General features: G+C 44.3%; 1 protein-coding gene across 1 annotated transcript in view; it reads left to right on the forward strand.

The window, feature by feature from the left end:
- Nucleotides 1-18,550, forward strand: part of LOC126298115 (Down syndrome cell adhesion molecule homolog) — a 1,905,244-nt gene that overhangs the window by 415,578 nt on the left and 1,471,116 nt on the right. The gene's annotated exons all lie outside the window — the stretch shown is intronic.

An 18,550-nucleotide genomic window follows, 5' to 3' on the forward strand; every position in this document is an offset into this window, starting at 1 on the left:
TGATTTTATTCACTCTCTGCACTATTTTTTCGGGCCCTCCCTTCGCACCGACCAGAAACTGACGTTCGAACCCACAACCCGGGTAGCTCCACCAGTGGCGAATTCCGGAATCTACCAAAAAGGCTTCGAACTGTCCAGTGTTCTAGAACATTCAGCAACATTGGAGAGTGTTCTAGAAAGTTCCGTTCCACAATGATCTTCCCGAGCATTCTGGAATGTTCTAGAAATTTCGAGATGGTGAAAGTTCCCAGCCCTTATATCTTCAAAGGCACGCCCTTTAGTCAAAAACGGGGCCCTACTTCATGAATGGATAACAGAGGGCTACGCACTTGTACACTTAGTTTTATAGTACAGGGTGAAGACAAACTCTAGCACTCGGGCCTCGCACCGCGATTCCTCACATAGGAGCAATACAAAAATATTAGTCACAAAATTTCGTTCTTCTCATATTTCTGACAATGAATTGATGTTAAAGACTGGAAATCTGGCAACACTGTGATCACAGTAAGGTAACTATATCTGTCAGCATAAAGCAGTACTGTTGTTCAGTTGGTGCATTAGATAGCCTATTTGGTTAGTGTGCAGGAGTTCCAGAATCGATACTGAGTCGATGCGTATTTATTTTTATTTGGCAATTTTATTTTGCCACATAATACTGCAGCATAGACAGTTTATTAAGCCACACGTTTCCAGCATTTACATAGTACATTTTTCGATATTACTTGCAAAGCACATTGTCAGAGTTATTGGTGACGTAAGACCTTAAAGAAATGTAATAGACATGAATGTCGCAAGATTAATAATTCGTAATAATCGACGGGAATATTGGGGAAGGGTACACAGAAAAGAGGTTTGGAATCTAGGAGATGTAGTGGTGTGAAACAATTGGCGTCCACGACTTGCGAAAGGCTTCCTTGAAAGCTCACCAGTGAAAACGATTATACTTCCTTGTCTGTGTTCATAGTATGTAAGTCCCAATGTTTTGTAGAAGACTCACTGTAATCGCTGTATGTCGTTTAAGACGCCAGATACCGTACCACGGAGATTACCTTTAGCAAATGAAAATAAATACATCTCAACCCAGAATCGAACCCTTGGCCTCCTGCATGCTAATCCAAAACGCTATTCACTGCACCATCTGCACAGAAATTATCGTATATGCTGACAGGGATAGTTACCGCACATGTGATTACGGTTTTACCCGATTGCCAATCTCTAATGTTCATTTACTGCCGGAAATACGTGCAGGACGAACTTTTGTGACAGACATTTTTTCATCGCTCTTATTTGAGGAATAGCGCTGCGAAGTCAGTGTGGGCGAAATGTTCTTCACCCTGTACACTTACAATATTGATTAGCTATATCCGTGTCGGACGTAGTGGTCTTGTGGTAAAGCACATGCTGCCAAATTGCGTTTCCCCTTGAATGAATGGTACCAGATGTCTGAGGCTTTGAATTCAAAAATTTCTGACGGCAATAAGACTGCTGCAGCCACTGCCCACTGCTCTAACGCTCGTGTAGTAACCCCATGTCCATTATTACTAGCCCTGTAAACCAATGGAACACCTACGAATCGATCAATTCGTGTTTATTTTAAGTCATTCCTCCACTTATCACTTGGGGTCTCTATTGCGATAGGTGTTTCGTACTTGTGAGCATGCGCGCTCGTACACTCCTTCCGAAAAACTATTACTAAAACTTTTGTTTCTCTCCAAAAAGTCAGTGACAAACTCGATACCCGAGTCAGATAAGCCGTAAATCAGAAAATGGAATTGCATCATAATAAGCACGCAACGCCACACAATCTTGAAAGTTCACAAAAGATACCTATCGCCAGTTTTGAGACAAAGTTATGTGACCTTATATAAAAATGGGGTCGTTTCTATACATTACTGACTCGTGGGATGGGCGAAACGTACCCCTTCTTATAGCCTGATTCTGGATGAAATCCAAATATGGACGTGTTCATTAAAAGTGATTGCGCTAAAGAGTATGCCATTCTGTCAACCCTACGTTGTATACTTTCACTGACAGGTGAAAAATGACATACAAATGTGCCCTGTTCTCATCGTACAGCAAACGGAAATAACAAGTACAAGCGATTATTTTAATAAAATACACCCCTGAATCCGTAATGAACTGCAGGCTACGGCTTTTGAGAAAATGCTTGGATATAGTTGGCAGGCAGCGAAATTGTCTCCAGATCGCGAGGTATTTACAACTCTAACGAAGTTGCTTTTCCTAATGATAATCACATTAAACAACGTGACTGTAGCATATGTGCCGCCTCACGATTCGTGTGTTGTGTAGCGATCAAGTAATACACGAAACCGAACCAAGTAATACAGATAAGCGCAGCGTTGGCGGTTGATTTACGTACTCACGCGCGCTGACGCACACCGCTGCGTTGCGTGAAGAGGGCGCCCACGCGACGGGGGACACATTGACGACTCGATGAGAGATACAACCGCCGGATCCGGAGTGAGGGCAGCAGATGCCGACAGTGGGAGCAGAGAAATACACCGGGCGGACGCTGGTGCATAGGGCCGGAACACGCGGCAATGCGGGCAGCCAAGGGCGGTGGGCCCGCGCTGTTCCCGACGACAGCAAACACCTGGTACGAAGTTGCCATCGACATCTCTGTGTCGTCATCAGCAGGGAGGTCCCCGTGCCGAGAAAGGAAACAGGACCCACCGGCGACGTTGGCTGATGCGTTAATGGCGAGGGGGCCGGTGGAGGCGGCTCGACCTGAACAGCAGGCTATGACAGTGCACTCGAGGCCAGAAACGGACAAGCGCCTGGCGCCGGGAAGCTGGAAAAGCACGATGAGGAGGCAGCTAATAGGACAGGGGCGCCTCCACAGCAGGCAACGACGGGTTCGAGGATGTCTGTGGTGACAGGGGCCTCACCAGTGAACCAGTAGCTTCCAGCGCCGAGTGGTTGCGCAGCTTATCAGAGTGGTGTGCCACCAGCCCATCGGCGTTACGATGTCACAAAAACGGTGTCCCTTGCGGCGGACAACGGTGGCCGTTATCCACTTGGGCCAGCAACAAATCCCTCGCAGCCATGCCAGCGATCCCAGCTAGAAGATGCAGGGCGGACCCGACCGCGGCAGGTGCGGAGCAGGCCGCACAAGATGGAGGAGCATGCGTGGCTCCCTGCCGTGAAGCAGTTCATCTGGGCTCCGCTCTCCCATAGGCGTGAAACGATAGATGCTCAGAAAAACGAGAAGGGCATCATCTGGCGAAGAACGCACAACGAACTTATTCATTTGGGGCTTGAACATAGGCACTATTCGTTTGTCTCAACATTTGATTAAGTGTGAAATGGCTGAGTCAAAACATGACTAATACCGTGGCAGGAAAAAAATAACAATACAAAGGTGTAGGAAACTAACTGGTGTCCATTGTCAGAAACTAAGATACGAGGCAACCCCTTAATAGAAAACAAAAAATCCTCAAAAGCGTACCAATTTTGACCTAAGCCGACATGGAAGAACACCGGAGAATCTAACTAACCGGGAAAATATATCCAGAACCTAGAGCCAATAGGAATTCGGGTAGGTCTATATGAATGCGTTCCCATGGCTGGCGTGGAATGGGCCAGGGGCCCGGAGGTGCTTTAGGATCTGCGTGTTTTCTGGCACACTGCTCACAAGCTGTGACAAATCGGACAATTTCGCATCAATCACCGGCCAAAACACATGTCTCCTAACAAACACATTAATGTCAGACACTCCCCAATGGAGAAGGCATAGAACCTCGCCCCATAGTGCTGCGGGAACGACCAATCTAGGAGAGAAATCATCTTGCGCAGGGGATCTGCAGCCCGAACCATCGGTTTATCTGGCCAGCTCTGTTGAAGAAACGAAACCAAACAACCTGACAGAAAAGCGGGACGGCGGCAACAGCAGCAGTTATGTGCGATCCCGTAACCGAGGAACTCCTGACTGTGTCCAACGTTTGAGAATCAAGATGGAAACAAAGAAATTCATCACAATCAAGGTCCGTATCAAGATCCACAGGAAGGTGAGACAAGGCATACGCGCTGGCATGTTTAGACGTAGGTCGAAAATGGATTTCGTAATTGTAGGGATATACGAACAGCGCCCAGCGTTGTAGAGGATGTGCTGCCTTGTCAGACTAGGAAATGTGAGTGTTAAAAAAGTAAACCAAGGGTCTACGGTCAGTAGGCCTAATAAGGTGAAACTTGGAGCCATGCAAAAAACATGAAATTTCTGAACAACATAGAGATTAACGCTCCTGGGCTAGAGTAACATATTTAGAGGCGAAAGCAACAGTTAGTTCTGAGACGTCGGTATACTGGTGCGCTACGACCGTGACGAGGCTCTACTGTGACTCTTCAGTAGCCAAGAATATGTGTTCGTCTGGAGAAAACTTAACTAAACAATGGGCTGAGAGTAGTTTGAATTTCAGCATTTGAAAAGCACGTTGGCAATCCAGACTCCAGGAAAAACGTACATTGTTGCGTAACAAGCGATGCAACATGCGGGCCAATGTGGCCGCTCCCGGCAGAAATTTATGGTAGTAGGCTAGCTTCCCTAAAACATAGGGGCACTAGCCACACCTAACGGAAGGCGTAAGTATTGATAGGAAACAAAAGGACCATTCAAACCCAGAACTCGCCGAGACTCTTCGTCCACAGGAACCAGCTGGTAAGCTTCAGACAAATTAATTTTAGAACATTTCTGACCACCTGGTATTTTCACCAACAGTTCCTTCTGGCGTGGGAGAGATTACGTATCCACGATCGACTGCACGTTCGCAATAGTACTGAAGTCGTAACAGAGGCAAATAGTTCTCCATGGTTTCCAAACTCCAGCCAGCGGAGACGACCATTCACTAACCATAACAGGTTGAACCACCCCTAGAGACTAAAGTATGCCCAGCTCCGCTTTCACTTGGTCTTACAGGGCAACACGAATAGGACGCGTGCGACAAAAACGAGGCCGAGATGTAGATTTCAAAGAAATATGAGCAGAAAATTCGTAGCATACCCTATACCTTCCAAAAACAAGTCTGAAAACTACTTACACAGTTTCCCAATCGGACACAGTGTGAACTGCGTCGGTGATTGAAAATCCGAATATCTGAAATGCATCCATTCCGAACATGTTCTCAACACCGGCATCAGCAACCACTAAAATTGTAACAGAATGAACCACTGACTTGTAAGAGGCAGACACCGTAAATTTTCTGTGTGATATAACTGACCAGCTTCCATATCAACGGTGTCGACGGAAGCGACCCTAAACTCACATGGGTTTGAGAATCCAATAACGTCACTGCAGCACCTGTGTCGACCTGTAGCCAGAGTACTTTGAGAGAAACACTTAACTCGATAAACAAGTTGTCACTCGGGGCATAAGTAATTAACTGCGACTTACGTCTCAGGCTGTGATGTTCACTTGCCCAGGCACTGTATGACTGCTTTGGTTTCTTGCAGCATAGGTTAAATTCTACTCGCGCCGATATGCTATGTGTTCATTTGCACTGGTAGTTCGAGAATAAACTACAGATGTGATCAAAAGTAAGAGCTGCCGGTTCTTGTAAAGGGGTCAGGCTGGCACAATAATTCATACACCTTAGGTGGATTCCACGAGACGACTAATGCTTTGCACAAATACTGGTCTGTCACATCGAAAGTCAAAAAATGCTATCTGAATCTGTGGTAGTAAGCTTCGCAATGCAAATCTGAATCATCATACGGAGTAAAAGTGAGTGGACAGACCGGTGGAACGTACTCTGTCTGTTACTGGATGCCGACAAGGTGGTCACTGTGGTCACGGTAGCACGGCGTTCTTAATGACTAACGGTGATGAAGCAGCACTTACAGACTGCACACGCGTAGACCATTCCAAACTGTTTGCCAGTCGTGTAGTGTCCAGGTAATACACGAAACCGAGTCACATTACACAAATATTGCTTTATTCATAAGCTTCTGAACAATAATGGAAATAAGCTTCTTATGAATCCACACGTAATCAGACAAGAGCATCATAAAGGTGGTGCAACAGAAGCGATACACAGTTCAACTGATGTGAGCGGTACTACCTAAAACAACATAGCGAGGCTGTATGACAGCAATGCCTGTGTTACTCTGATTACGATGCAAAGTTGCTTTACACATGCATACATGTCCAAAGTAACAGGAACTGCGGCGACTGCAGCATTTTTTTTTCTTTATTGTATTTCCAGTTCCCTCATCTAAGAGGGCTGGCATCAGCACAGGCGCTGCTCTTGAGCCGAAAGACATTACAAGTAGACGGGAAGTCATTTAAAACAATATAAAGAAAAAAAAACATGGCGGAACATAGAAACAAAAAAGGCGGAACATAGGACAAGAAAGCATAAAAAACGGTGAATGTAAAACGGAATCCGCAGCTCGTGGTCGTGCGGTAGCGTTCTCGCTTCCCACGACCGGGTTCTCGGATTCGATTCCTGGCGGGGTCAGGGATTTTCTCTGCCTCGTGATGACTGGATGTTTTGTGATGTCCTTAGGTTAGTTAGGTTTAAGTAGTTCTACGTTCTAGGGGACTGATGACCATAGATGTTAAGTCCCATAGTACTCAGAGCCCTTTGAACCATTTTTGTAAAACGGAGGTAAATATCTAATACAGTATTGTACACACACACACAGCACGCAAAGTATGGCCGGAGCATACAAAGTTGCAGAACGATTAAAATAGCGACGTGACGGATGGCGTAGCATGGAACAATCATGAACTATAGATAGGTCAAGCATACAATTAAAACCACATCATTGATGACACTGTAGAATGGCACCAGACACAACACTAATGCAGCACACTTGGTGATGAATATAAACAGGGGAGGATCTGCCAGAGGTTGGGGACGAGGGGATAAGGGAAAAGGAGGAGAAAAGGAGGGGAGAGAAAGGGGGATGAAGTGGGGCACCTGAAGGGGGTCCAGGGATGGGAGAGCAAAGCAGCTGAGGACGGGGTGCAGGGAGAGAGGGGGGGAAGAGCGAAAATCCTCTTTGGGAGAAGGAGGGGAGAGAAAATGGGGGACTTGGGTAGGGGGAGGGAACAAGGCCTGGCTACAGTTGGTAGGAAGGGTAGATGTCATGGCGAAGTTCAACATCCGGGAGGGGGAAGTGCTGGAAATTGCTCTGATGAAGGAGATAGAGGTTGTGGAGGTGGAGAGGGGGAGGGATACAGTGATAGAGGCGCGTCAATGGATGGGGGCAGGAAAGGAAGGAGGTAACCAGGCGATGGGGGGGATCAAGCCTGTGGACAGTGTAAAGGATGCACAGATATTGGAGGCAGACGAGGAGATGGTGGAGGGGGATCAGGTGTGGGGGAAGAAAGACGAATACGGAAGGCAAGGCGAAGCGCATGGCATTCTAGGATTTGGAGGACCTTATAAAAGTGGCGGGGGGGGGGGGGGGGTGGACGTCGGAGATCCAGGAAAGGCTGGCACAACAGAGGATATGGGGGATGAGGGATTTGTATGTGTGGAGGGTGACGAAAGGAAGCAATCCCCATGTCCGGCCAGGTAGGAGTTTCATGAGGTGTAGCTGGGAATGGGCTTTCTGCTGGATAGTAGCGACTGCAGCCGTTATGAAGTAAATGAAATGTATTCGCAATTGCGAATAAGGATAGCCATCAGCTGTAGAAGGGAATGACAAAAAGGAAAATTTAACATGGAGAGCCAAATGATGGGGCGATCGTTCTCGAAAAGCGGGAAATCCCGGATCGAGTCCTGGTCTGTCATTCCAGTCTACAGCTGATGGTTGTACTTACTCGAAATTGCGAATATATTTATTGTATAGTGAGTGAGGATGAGCCTCCGCTGCTCCGAGCATATATAGGAGCGAGTTGCCAGTGGCGCGGTGGGGTCCGTCTTGTGTGTACACTTCCTGCAGGCTGATATAATTGGCGGTTGCTTTAAACACACACGCGATGCGACACTAAAATCGGCGCATTCACACTCACACACACTTGTAGGAGGATACATCTGTGGTGCTTAGATCTTTTATGCTTTGACCTTTTTATGGTGTATATCACCCTGTGAAATAAACTGGTTCTCTGGAAGTAGAAAATTAAATATTACGTAAAGTTATGTGTGGAGGGGGAAAAAGGGGAAGGAACCTTCGATGTCAGCTACATCGGGACTCTATAAGGAATTACAAGTGAAAAAGTGTTCAATGCCAGAATTCTAAACTGGGATCTACTGCTGGTTAGGCAGTTGGGTTAACCATTGCACCACACAGACGCAATCTTTATCGCAACTTTGCGGGCTATCTGAGAACGCCTCTCGGCCGACCCACATTCCCACCAAGCGCCACATATCCACAGTCCCCGCCTATATCCTCTATGCTCCCTACTTTGAGGTTCCCGTAGGACATAGAACGAAATCATGCATCCACACAGAAGGTGGTCTGTTCATTTCCCATGGAGGTATTTGCTTTTATGATTTGAAACTTCCTGTTGTTCAAAACATATGAAATTTGATTGTCAAATTCTAACATTTCCAAAGAGTGTATGCAGTCTTTTTATTTGTGTTATAACAAATTATACGTGGTTCCATTGCATTCATTCATAACTAAATCTGTTTTCATGTACATAAAATAAAAAAAATATTATCTATTCATAACGTTAATATCGTCTTCTGATGCTAACAGAAACGTATTTCTTCCAGTGAAGGAGTTTCTTAGTTTTCAGATCGCTACAGAAGAGGACAACCGCCGCATTAATTTTCTCTGCTTTTTATTTAAAGAGGTTCGATTTGTGTCGGTGCATCTCGATATTATTCGTAACAACGTTTTATACTCAAATAATAGTTTCAGAAATGTTAATAAAGCTCATTGTCCTCTGCTAGGTATTTCAGCTCCCAGTCAATGTGGTGGTAGTTGGCTACACCGCGTCTTCGAATGGCGAGATTCCTCACTACCAGCCAGCTTCAGATTCACATAGGCTGCGATACTGTATTCTGCCTCTTGCCAGTTAATGGAAAACTAGCAATATTGTAGCATAAATTTCAAGACTATGTGACCATTAATGTACTTCCTGGTTTGGTTCAGAATTTCCGTGGTAAATTCACTCATTCCTTTCTTGTAATTTAGAGTAAAGATACTGAATGAATCTCACTTGTGGGGTAACATAGAGATAGTAAATTTATGGTTACGATTCTAGGATGTTCCTTCTAATGGGGACGTCAGCTTTCTGCGCCATTTAAGTTGCGAAATCTGTGTCCTGTCAATCACTGGAACGACAACAGAGTGCCGTTTGATGCAGTTTTGTTCTAGCTTAGCGCTAAAGCGTTCACACTTCATGTGGAAGGCCGCGTTGATTTTAGTTTCTGATCTCGCTGAAGACAAGATTTTTACCTCATCTGTGAAAGAGCCTCTAGCAGACAGATCGACAGTCAGTGAATAAATTCTAAAACAACTACTCTGCCACGACAGTTAACTGAAAGTAAACACCGACCGTTTCGAAGCAGAAAGTTCGTATTATGGTTCAAATGGCTCTGAGCACTATGGGACTTAACAGCTAAGGTCATTAGTCCCCTAGAACGTAGAACTACTTAAACCTAACTAACCTAAGGACAACACACAACACCCAGCCATCACGAGGCAGAGAAAATCCCTGACCCCGCCGGGAATCGAACCTGGGAACCCGGGCGCGGGAAGCGAAAACGCTACCGAACGACCACGAGATGCGGGCAGTTCGTATTATCCTGTGACAATTTGAGATTTTTTTATTAACAAAGACGTTTTTGTAACGTTATGATTATAGTGCCTACCGAAAGCGATTTTTCGTTAGTTTGTGGAACACAGCATATAAACATAAGACATCAAAAAGTCAGTGAAATATGTTGGGATAGTTTTCGAATTCGTTCATGTAGACCATATGTTGGTAGTTCTTCGACTCTTCGTATGTTATGCGGTGTTACTAAACCATAAAGCTGTGCCTTTTAGCATAATGAGGATGCTATATGTCTCGTGAGTTCTGTAACCGACCTCACACACTGTCGGCCGTTGTATAAGAGGTTATAGTTGCATTCTTTGTGACTGGTAGAAAGGCTACCACAATACCTTACTATTCTTCATGTTCAGTGTCATCGTCAGAACTGGTAGGACATATAAGGGACGTCAACAGCGTCAGATGTTGAGTGATCACTGAAGGATACGGAGACACGTGTCAGACAGCGTTACTAGCACCTGACAGTGTTAGATGTGGCGTCATTGTGATTTAGCGCGCTGTCCGAGTCGTGCAGTATCATGATTTTTTGGGCTTTCGGATGAGGCAGTGGTCTGATGTTGGTCTATATGGGAACGTGAGAGCAGAAACACTCGTCTTGAAGGCTCCTGTCGACAACGTCTGACCACCACGTGGGAGGACCGTTTTATTGCTCACCAGCCACAATTTAACTTCATCACATCTGTGCCTGCCATCCAAGAACAAGCAACGGAATACTTGCAACATTCTGTGTCATGCCGCACCACTGGATGGAGATGAACAGCTCCCGGTCCCGGGAATTTTCGTTCTATATCCTACAACAAAACTGCTGATTTTGTATGGTACCATAATCGGGAGGCACATGCCGCTGATAAATAGTATCACATTGTTTTCAGTGATGTATCATGGTTCTGCGCTACGCCAGATGATTATCGTCGGCGACTATGAGAAGAGTGAGGAGAGGTCACGTTATTCCGAAGTTTGGGATACACACAGCGGTGTACTCCTGACGCCATGGTGTAGCAATCCCTCGGATACAACTCCAGGCCGTTTCTGGTAGTGACTGAGGGGAACTGGACGACACAACACTATGTTACATCCTGCGTTCCTGTGTGTTACCTTGGATGTGATAGTATCGTGGTGCCATTTTTAACAGGGCACACGGCACATAACTCAACGAACTGTCTGCATGATGTTGAGATATTCCTGTGGCCAGGAAGATCCGCAAATCTGTTACAGATAGAACAAGTGTGGAACCATCTCAGGTTCACAGTATTGACATTCCTCAAAGAATATTTATTTTAGTTGATTTGTGAACCAGCTTTCGGTTTTCGAGGACATCATGAAACGCCTTAAGTTGTCATATGACGACAAGCCGATAGTCAGTTCACAGGAATACAAATTAAATATTATTGGGAGATATTAGTACTACGTAGTTTAGTTTCAAGCAAGAGAAAATTTCTTTCGAATACAGTAACACTTCTTACGGTTTTGTACCGAAATGTAGATCTAAAATTCTCTCTACATTTCTGTAGGCAAGATCTAGTGACAGCAGAAGTAGGCCAAATTTGAAAATCGTAAAAGAATATGATGACTACAGTGCTAGTACGTATTATCTATTTCTGATAATTGTAATATCGGTTTGTTCATTTTTTTTCAATTGCTATTTCCACATTGAATGACCTATACACAGCGCTTTATTATCATATGTTCGTGACAATGTGTAAAGAAAGATAAATATATGTCTCACAGTTTTCTATTAAGAACTAAGTCACTTCAATAAAGCGGAAAAACAGATCTATGAAATTAAAGAGCTTTTTGTGTTAAACGTAGAAGTTAAATTTTCAGTGTTCCTGGAGTAATATTTCAAGAATATTATTTTCCAGCGTTGGAAGAAAAGAACATTTACAATTAACTTGATATCTAAGTCGATCAGCATTATAAATCACACAGCCAATACAGCTAAGATATTATTAGCACCCACACGTTAACTTTCGAAATACCCGCGAAGTTATCAAAACAAATGATATTCACAATTTACGGAACAGTTTTGAATCTCGTATCAGAAAGCCATACTAAAATCACAAAAGGTCTGAAAATTCTATTTAAGGAGTATCTTAGAAGAATGATCGACTATAGTTGCAATGAAACTCATATTATCAGCAAAAAACTTTTTTTCTGATATCAAATTTGTGTGAAGATAACATTAAAATTTATCTCTTAAGCCAACGATTACATACAACACGCCAAAAATATGATTCTTTACTGTTGTTATTTGCTGAATCGCATTCCGCGCATGAAATTTGTGCGATTATCACGGGTTTGTTGTAAATTGGGCTGTGTTTTTAGTCTTTATGCACCACGAAAGCTATAAACATTAGACTATACGATTTACCGTCTGAATGTTACATAACTACAGGATTCAGCAATATTTGTTGAAATGTTTCAGTATGGAAACAGAAAGGGGCTGCGCAGCACACTGAACGAGACTGTTTAACAGTGTAATAGCCGCGTTTGGTTGAGCGTAACTATCGACCTCAAATATTTACTGTGGAGGGTGTGTAAACGTAATTATTGAGCTGTACAACAATGAAGACACGTCACATCTATAACATTACTTCTCTGCTCCACCGATTGACCGATAGCCTCCCACTGTGTGATTGACTGCTTTATATTTGCAACCTGCTTTGTGCGGAGGAGAGGGTGGGGGCTTACATACGTACAGTACAGTGCAGTACATCCTACTGCAAACTATGGAAACGCATTTCACGGTTCACCGTACTGTAATCATGAAAAACAAAGTTGGTGAAAGGTACCATCTGACCAAGGGAAAATGGCTTGCCTAATAGTATGCTGCGTAGTGGCTCAAGTGAGTCGGACTAATAGTTTTAGTAATCACCTCAAAAAATTAATATAAAGCTATGACAAAGATCCTTGGTGATGGTCTTAGTTTTGTCTGCATATCTTTCCTTCAACGAGACACATTTTTTCCATTGATATACACAGTGCGTCCTATTTCTGTTCGGAATGAAAAATAGAGGTCGTGGATTATACTCACAAAATCACTGTATTTATTCAAAATAGTCTCTCCCTCATTGAATCAATATCCTGCTGAAATCGTTTAGAAAATGCTTAAAAAAATTCAGTGTATTCCTTTTCTGGAATTGTATTTAGTACTGTAGCATCATTTTCTTGGATGTCCTGACTGGTAACGCTGTCCTATCACTGCCATCTTCAATTTGAGGAACAACTAGAAGTCGGCTTAGGCCAAATCCGCCGAAAAAAGAGGGTAACTCAGGACTGTGGCCCGTTGGCTGGCCAAAAACTTGTGCACGATTTAGGATTTGTGGGCTGATGAGCTGTTGTGGAGGACCGACCAGGAACCTGCCTCTCGGTATTCGGGTCGAATTCGACCAATTCTTGACCGCAAACACAAAACTTAATGTAGCATCGCTGCTCCACCGCCATTCTTAGACGAGTATCATACACATACTGTTACATTCACTGCCAGGATCCTATGACCTTCTATACAGCTGTAGTTGAAACTTCAAGGATCTTAACGCCACAACTCGGCAAGAGATAACATTGCAGGTTGGAATTCCTAACAAAACTGGGACACATTGTGTATGAATTGGCGGAGACCTTCGTTACAGTAATTTCCATTTGGCTGTTCGGTAAACGCTACAACTCGGAAATCCCTTAGTCGTCACTCAGCAGATGTCGGCCATGCCGTGATTTCATTATACGCAGAGAGAGGAAGAAGTTACTTGGTGCTATCTCAGCAGAATAGTGGGTGAAAAAATTGAGTAGCTTAAAGAACTGAGACTGTGTGGTGTGTGGAATGAGCTGGAGAGTTGTCCTGGAACAAACACACCACCACGGGCCGCTTTCAGTGACGCTTCTATCTGATATCTTCCCGTAACCTCGTCTGGAGATTTTAATACAGTACTCCTGTCATGGTTTGCCCCCTTACGAGTATAATCCGTTCCTATCAAACGCTGGCAATCCCAACAGACACTGAGCATCACCTTGTCTGATATTAGTTAGGTTTCCATCTTTACGGTAATGGCGGAAACAAATATTTACACAGCTTAAATTGCTACTTTATTTCGTGGCAATAGTGTTACATAAAACATTTTTTCGTGGTGGTTAGACCAAAAACTAGAGAAGTCATTCTGACTGATCAGAAACAGCTGCACTATTTCCCCTGCAGTCGCGGTTAGACTGTATCTTTTGAATGGGTATGAACAGTCATAGAACACTGTGCGGCGACGATTGTCATGTTCAGAATGGCGTGCAAGAAGTTAAAAATTGATTCATGACAGGTTTTATCTTGTTATGCTGTCCCCCTATTCTGATGCTCCTGCATTCGAATACTAGATCCTTCACTTCTCTTAAAATTCCCAGTTATTTACAGAGAGATGGTTTGCCACTTTGTTCTTCATTATTCAGACTTGTTTGCACCAACTGGTCACTGTGACACGTATGGCCCAACGTTGCCAATTACTTCCAGGAACTCAACATGGTCTGATTCAGCATTGTTTTGCTTGACATGCAGAAAAATAATTGCCGCACGCTAGTCCATTTTATTAATCGACCGCTCTTCTAGCGGGGTACTACACTACGTCACCGCGTGCACTTCAATGTGTACCAGCACTGCAGACATATACCTGAAAACAAATAAAAATTGATAACATAACTTCAGTTTTTTGTAGCTGATAATAAAAACTGCGACTATCTTTCTTTTTTTTGTGCTGTTGCAAATAATATGTATTCTGTGATGTATTGCGACATGACAGGATAAAACAAGGGTACTGGCATTGGACTGGGACGTGCTTTCATATTCACAACAATGTCTTGGAGAGGGTGAGGCTTTCTGGCACCCATATACGGAGAAAGGTGGATGTCGATGACATGAGCGGTCTGTGTGTGATGATGAGGCTAAGAGCAAAAGGGACGTCATGATTTATCACATCGATATAAAACGGTAAAGCGAAGAGGCACTGAAGCTACCACGTACTGAACTTGGATGTTACCGCAAGTGCCCTAATTTAATCGCGGAAATCGTAATAATTAAGTAAATGCGGACCAAACTCTTAAGATGCCTTAGTGGAGGAAACGGAATCTCTTTTTACTGGCCACTTTATACAGACTTCCTAAAGAGACATTGAAGGACAGTTTCTAGAGAGAGGAATCACCACGTAGTAGCTGATATGGGAGGTGATGGACGTGTATTATATTGAGAACGAAAATGTTAGGGATTGGATCAGACTTCGAACTCGTAATTTTGTCAATAAAACCTGATCTGTTGGCAAACTGCTCAGTGATTCTAACAGTTAATATGACTGTACCTAAGTATATCAATCACTCAGTTTAGGAGCATGTTATGCTCCACACAGGATGGTTTATTTCAATGTGGATTGTTGTGTCCTTCAGCTTCTGATTTACAATGTATAAAACAAACGTAAATTTGCTCTCAGCAGAAATACGGTACATATTCCGGTATGTATCTCTGTGGCGACCTCGCAAAGAACCTAAAATGAATATCTGAACTGTTCCAAGAGCATTTCGCACAATCGAACGCTACGATATTTTTCCTTATTATTCCTTACAGGGTATCTGGTAGTCTACGAGACTCAAAGTACCTATTCGGTTTCATTACTCGCATTTCGTCTTTCTTTCACGCATTTCGTGTCTATCTCTGACCGGTTCTGTAGTTTTATTGTTACACCAAAACGATAGTTTCAGTTGAACGAATCGGTAGCTTTACAACTTAAACAATTTTGGCACGACTTCGGCCGCTACAATAAGGGCACTGAGTAACGAATACTATCGTTGCATTTGTTTACTCTCGTGAATTGGTTCGCGCCAAGTGTGTACTTGGAGTGCAGAGGCCGTCATACAGTTTACTATGGCATTTATTGTACCGAAGACCCGTTCGAAACCTGAATCTCATTTCTTATCTCCATCCCATAAATAACGTCAGTGGTGATATAATAATCTGAAAACAGCTCTACACGCATCAAAAGAAGTTTTCCATCACCTAGGTTCCGAGAATTTCGGAACCTGTACAGAACACAGAAGAATGCTGAAGATAATATGGGTAGATCACATAACTAATGAGGAGGCCTTGAATAGAATTGGGGAGAAGAGGAGTTTGTGGCACAACTTGACAAGAAGAAGGGACCGGTTGGTAGGACATGTTCTGAGACATCAAAGGATCCCAAATTAGCATTGGAGGGCAGCGTGGAGGCTAAATATCGTAGAGGGAGACCAAGAGCTGAATACACTAAGCAGATTAAGAAGGATGTACATCGCAGTAAGTGCTGGGAGATGAAGAAGCTCGCACAGGATAGAGTAGCATGGAGAGCTGTATCAAGCCAGTCTCAGGACTGAAGACCACAACAACAACAGAAAATTGGAATAGAGGTCAACATAAACATCATTTCCCCCATTTTTATTGCTCATGAAAACAACAAATTGCAAATTGTATCACCATACAGCGAGGCCTTCAGAGATGGTGGTCCAGATTGCTGTACACACCGGTACCTCTAATACCCAGTAGCACGTCCTCTTGCCTTGATGCATGCCTGTATTCGTTGTGGCATACTATTCACAAGTTCATCAAGGCACAGTTGGTCCAGATTGTCCCACTCCTCAACGGCGATTCGGCGTAGATCCCTCAGAATGATTGGTAGGGCATGTCGTCCATGAACATCTCTTTTGAATCTATCGCAGGCATGTGCGATAGGGTACATGTCTGGAGAACATGCTGGCCACTCTAGTCGAGCGATGAGGGAAGTCATTCTCAAAATGTGTACGATGGGGGCGTGAAGTGTCGTCCATGAAGACAAATGCCTCGCCAATGTGCTGCCGATATGGTTGCAACATCGGTCGGAGGATGGCATTCACGTATCGTACAGACGTTACGGCGCCTTCCATGACAACCAGCGGCGTACGTCGGCCCCACATAATACCACCACAAAACATCAGGGAGCCTCCACCTTGCTGCAATCGCTGGACAGTCTGTCTAAGGCGTTCATCCTAACCGGGTTGCCTCCAAACACGTCTCCGACGATTGTCTGGTTGTAGGCATAAGCGACACTCAGCGGTGATGAGAACATGATTGTAATCCTGAGCGGTCCATTCGGCGGCATGTTCTTGGGCCCATCTGTACCGCACTGCATGGTGTCGTGGTTGCAAAGAAGGACCTCGCCATGGACGTCTGGAGTGAAGCTGCGCATCATGCAGCCAATTGCGCACAGTTTGAGTCGTAACACGACACAGGAGTGGCTGCACGAAAAAAATTATTCAACTTGGCGGCGTTGCTGTCAGGGTTCCGCGAGCCATAATCCGTAGGTAGCTGTCGTAAACTGCAGTAGTAGCCCGTGGGCGGCCTGAGCGAGGCATGTCTTCAACAGGTAATGTCTCTCTGTAATTTCTCCATGTCCGAACAACATCGCTTTGGTTCATTCCGAGACGCCTGGACACTTCTATTTTTGAGAGCCCTTCCTGTCACAAAGTAAGAATGCGGACGCGATCGAAGTGCGGTATTGAGCGTCTAGGCATGGTTGAGCTGCAGACAACACGAGCCGTGTACCTCTTCCCTGGTGGGATGACTCGAAGTGATCGGCTTTCGGCCTCCTCGGTCTAATAGGAACTGCTCATCCATTTTTTTTACATCTTTGGTCGGGTTCAGTAACATTTCTGAACAGCCAAAGGGTGTGTCTGTGATACAATATTAACAATCAACTTCAATTTCGTTTGAAATTAGGAGCGCTGTCGTGCTTATACAACGCACCCTAACTGCAATATTGTTCGTCGGTCTGGTGTTTCGATCTGTTGTCTGGCCATATATGAACAGTATTCCATGGGTATTTTCCAACAGGATAACTTGCTCCCAAATACTGCTGTTTTAACCCAACATGCTCTACAGACTGGACATGTTGCCTTGTCGTGCTTGATTACCAGATCTGTCTCCAGTCGGGCTCATGTGGGATGTTACCGGACGACAACTGCAGCGTCATCCACAAAGAGCATTAACCGTCCCTGTAGCGGACCGATGTGGCCTGAGAGGTTCTAGGCGCTTCAGTCTGGGTCCGAGCGACGGCTACGGTCGCAGGTTCGAATCCTGCCTCGGGCTTGGATGTGTGTGATGTCCTTAGGTTAGTTAGGTTTAAGTAGTTCTAAGTTCTAGGGGACTGATGACCTCTGACGTTAAGGTCCATACTGCTGAGAGCCATTTGAACCATTTTTGAACCGTCCCTGTACTGATCGACCGAGTGGAACTATATCCCACATACTGACATTCAGCGCTTGCACAACGTAATGCATTCACGTTTGCATGCTTACATTCAACTTTATATTGGTTACACCGGTTATTAATGTAACAGCATTTCACTTTAGCAGTGACTTATCTCATATTTAACAAAGCCTGTCCATACTGCTGAGAGCCATTTGAACCATTTTTGAACCGTCCCTGTACTGATCGACCGAGTGGAACTATATCCCACATACTGACATTCAGCGCTTGCACAACGTAATGCATTCACGTTTGCATGCTTACATTCAACTTTATATTGGTTACACCGGTTATTAATGTAACAGCATTTCACTTTAGCAGTGACTTATCTCATATTTAACAAAGCCTGTGATCTTCCAGTGTTAATCACTTAAATATGTTACCAACAGAAATGAATTACCGAAATTTCATTACTCTACATTAATTATTTTTTGGTGTTGCCTTTCTTCCCGATGCGTGTAGTAGGAGAACAATTCATAGGGTGAAAGGGATGAAAGTGGAAGCTGCCTGGAAGTATTTTGCAC

This window comes from Schistocerca gregaria, chromosome X (genome assembly GCF_023897955.1).
Source record: "Schistocerca gregaria isolate iqSchGreg1 chromosome X, iqSchGreg1.2, whole genome shotgun sequence".
NCBI lineage: Eukaryota > Metazoa > Arthropoda > Insecta > Orthoptera > Acrididae > Schistocerca > Schistocerca gregaria.